Raw genomic sequence first — 4,200 nt, forward strand, 5'->3', positions numbered from 1 at the left:
TTAAACTACTAGTAGTGGCTGTCATCTACATTGTCCCCTAGACTTTATGTGTCCTCATGTAAGTGCTCCTAAGAGACTCCATCTTGATTTTCAATTTAGCTGCCGTAGTAACCATATCCATGACCTTCATTTGTGCTCTCCCAGCTCTTTATGCTTTGCTATAGCAACTAGAAAGGAATATTTACATTGCGTATACACCTCTGACAAAACAGAGGTGAGCCATAGGTAGTAAACGGAGAGCATGTACTCGCTTCAGCAGCACATATACTAAAATTAGAACGACACAGAGAAGATTAGCATGGTCCCTGCGTAAGGATGACAAACAAATTTGTGAAGCATTCCATTAAAAAAAGAAAAAGAAAGAAAACGGAGAACAGACAAAAAATAGTCTTCTGAGAGGTCTCCGATGCCCAGAATAAAGCCCTCCAGATGACAACCTTGCACAGTAATATTATCTTAAACTTGTCTTTAATAAATCAGCAAATTGAACTGAACACACTAACCACTATCAACAGAGAGAAGACATTGTGCCTGTGCCTTTTTGCCCCCACTAGTATCCTACCCACTCCTCCAAACTCTTTCTCTTTTCCTCATAGAATCCCTATAACCCAGTCTGAGTCAAGGAGTTTGAACGAAGGACTTACTTGTAAGTCCTGTGCTCTGCTAATAAGAGTGGAGGTGCTAGTGTGTCTTGTTAGATTGCTAGCACTTGAGTAAACTTTTTTCTCTCAAACTGATCCTTGTCTCTTACCCACTGACTTTTAAGGGGAGAGCAGATGAGCCTTGGCACTTGGTAACACCCAAAAATAGTGAGCGGAGGTTGTGTTTTAGTTCTTGTCTACACTACTCCCGGTGCTTAATGGGCATAAGTTTGGTTGAACACATTTGTACTGAATCCAGTGATAGACACTCGTCATTTTAAGACCAAGTTTCATGAAACTGATGGAATGAAACAGAAATGAACCATGGTCTGATTACTATGTACTTTAACTTTCATTTTAGTGTGGACAGAAATAGAATGTGAACATGTTAACAGGAAAAATATTTCCTGTGTAAACTTCATTCAAGTACACATTTTATACATGTTAGTTAGAAAATGAGATCAGTGTGAAACCAATGCTCTCTTGTCTGCAAGTCCTTTGGGATGAGAGGATCAGAGAGATTATCCAAGGGTCATCTGGACTTTTCCCAACTCTTGTTTTCTACCTTCAGGTGGATATTATGTTGATTTCCTCATACCCTCTGACCCAAAACAGCCCTGGGAACTCAGAGGGACAAACCCTGGTTGGAATACAGATGTGGAAAGGGCTATATTTGAAACTATTAATTCCTCAACAAAGAAAAATTTTAAAAAGCACCTGGAACATTAAAGTTAGAAATTTCTTTCTTTTATTTATTTAAGAATGATTGACAAGATTGTAGGATAACAGGGGTAAAATTCCCACCACCAGAGTTCCATATCCCATCCCCTCAATTAGAAGTTTCCTATTCTTTATCCCTCTGGAAGTGTGGACCAAAGATCTCTATGGGGCACAGAATGTGGGAGGTCTAACATGCAGGTGGGCTAAAGGTATTGTCTGGGAAGATGGTCCCAGAGTTGGAAATAGGAGTAGAAAGCTGGATCAGGGCAGAGAATAGTAATTGCTTCCTCGTTGAACATGGGCATTGGCAGGTTGATCCATATCCCCAGCCTGTTTCTATCTTTCCGTAGTAGGGTAGGACTCTGGGGAGGTGAGGTTCCAGGACACAATGGTGAGGTCATCTTCCTAGGTAAGTCAGTTGGTATCATTGTAGAACCTGCAACTTAGTGGCTGAAAAGCAGTAAAATATAAAGCAGAACAAATTATTAAATAATCAGAAATCTAAAAGTAAGGTGATAGCAGATGAGATTTGGGGTGTCCATTTTGGGAAAAAGCTAGGAAGTCTATTTTAGGTATATTCCAAGGGGCCCATGACTCAAGTAATTTTGGCTAGGCAAAAATTTTAACATGCAGGTGAGTTAAAGGCATTGTCTGGGAAATTGTGTCAGAGTTGGAAATAGCACTAGAAAGCTGGATCAGGCAGAGATTAGCTCCCAAATATGGGAAAAGTATATAAATACCTTTAACTGTAAACCCCATTGATCTGACCTGGGGCCCATGTCTATTCATATTCACCACAGGAACCTGTATAAACCTCTGCATCCCTGTAGGTCTGAGCTCACAATTCCATGGTCATAGCTAGGAACATTCTAGGCTGCACTCATTTCAGGACCTGTCTTCCTTGCGGGGTCAGAGTATGGTGACCCAGCCTCCCTTCAGAGAGTGTGGGGCAGTCCTTACCATTGTTGAGTCACACTGAGGGCAAGGTTCTGTAGAGGATCCTTATGCCAGTTCTTGCTCTTTGCGTCATATGTGCTTAATCCACTGTGCTACGGCACCCCACCCCCATAATTTTCTTTCTCTTTTTTGATAGGGACAGCCAAAGATTAATCAATAAAAAGGGAGAGATAGAAAGATAAAGAAAGATACTCCAGCTTTACTTCACAGCTCATGAAGTTTCCCCCTTGTAGGTGGGGATCAAGGGTTTGAACCCAGGCCCCTCCCTATACATGATAACTTCTGTGCTTTACTGGTTGAGCCACGGCCTAGCCTTTTTCTTTTTCAAATACTTCTCTTTCTGTTTGCCTAAGAAAATCCTCTTCTTTTTAAATATTATGTATTTATTTATTTTTCCTTTTGTTGCCCTTGTTTTTTATTGTTGTTGTAGTTATTATTATTGTTGATTATGTCATTGTTGTTGGATAGCACAGAGAGAAATGGAGAGAGGAGGGAAAGACAAAGAGGGGGAGAGAAAAAGACACACCTGCAGACCTGCTTCACCACCTGTGAAGCGACTCCCCCGCAGGTGGGGAGCCAGGACCTCGAACTGGGATCCTTATGCACTTTGGGGTCCTTGCACTTTGCTGCCACGTGCGCTTACCCACTGTGCTATCGCTGACTCCCGAAAAGTCTCTTCAGAGACTTCAATCATTACCACCACTACCACCACCCTTTTAAAAAAATATATATATTTATTTATTTTCTCTTTTTGTTGCCCTTTTTTTAATGTTGTTGTAGTTATTATTTTTGTTGTTGTTGATGTCGTCCACACCCCCCCCCCCTTTAAAGATAGATACTAAGAGTCAGAAAGAGAAAGTAAAGAAGCCACAGTATGGAAGATTGCTTTAATAGAGGGGAGCCGGCCTTGCACCTGGATTGCACACATGGCAGAGCAGATCACTGTCCAAGTGAGCTATCTGGCTGGCTCTCAGAATTCCCTTAATTGACCTATTTACTCATTTAACATGCTTGTTGAATTGATGCCACTTTCCGTCTCCAGAACTGCAGTGGCTTGTTTCACACATTTTCCCTGGAAGGCCTGCTCTTGGAATTTGCTCAGCTCTTGCCTTTGGGCTCTATATCTTATCACAGATAAGAGCTTGGAGTATCTGGCACCAGCAAAGCCTATTCAGGCCAGTCTAGCCTAGAGGCACTCTAGCACTCCAGTCTCTAGCAGAGAGCTATGTCTACATGCATAGAAATGGCATTTTAAAAGGCAGAAAGCATGAAACCACAGTCAGAATGTTACTTCAGAGCCAGATTGGAGCTTTAAAAGCCACACCATGTTGGCACTTAGATTTTAAACTGTTTCTAAGTTCTCTGTTATAGTAAGGGTAACTCTATCTCTGCTTGGAGTTTTATTCCAAATGGATGTTATAATAGTTCTCTTTACTTGTGCAGCTTCTTTTCTTAAATAAATATATTGCTTATACATTTAAAATTTTTTTTTAAAATTTAATTTTAATTTTTTTTATTTTTTATTTATTTATTCCCTTTTGTTGCCCTTGTTGTTTTATTGTTGTAGTTATTATTGATGTTGTTGTTGTGGGATAGGACAGAGAGAAATGGAGAGAGGAGGGGAAGACAGAGAGGGGGAGAGAAAGACAGACACCTGTAGACCTGCTTCACCGCCTGTGAAGGGACCTGCCTGCAGGTGGGGAGCCGGGGGCTCAAACCGGGATCCTGACGCCGGTCCTTGAGCTTAGTGCCACCTGCGCTTAACCCGCTGCCTACAGCCCGACTCCCTGCTTATACATTTTTGAAAATAGATGTGTCATTGGTTTATTTTAAATATTTTATTGGCGAGAACCAGAAACTGAGAGAGAAGGGTGTGTATATA

The 4,200-nt window shown here is 41.3% G+C and overlaps 1 non-coding gene across 1 annotated transcript; it reads left to right on the plus strand.

The window, feature by feature from the left end:
* The first annotated feature begins 243 nt into the window (after positions 1-243).
* Positions 244-350, plus strand: LOC132533585 (U6 spliceosomal RNA). Its single transcript, XR_009545449.1, has one exon. It is a non-coding gene; the product is annotated as a U6 spliceosomal RNA (small nuclear RNA).
* Positions 351-4,200: the final 3,850 nt, after the last annotated feature.

This window comes from Erinaceus europaeus, chromosome 16 (assembly GCF_950295315.1).
Source record: "Erinaceus europaeus chromosome 16, mEriEur2.1, whole genome shotgun sequence".
NCBI classification, from domain to species: Eukaryota; Metazoa; Chordata; class Mammalia; order Eulipotyphla; family Erinaceidae; genus Erinaceus; species Erinaceus europaeus.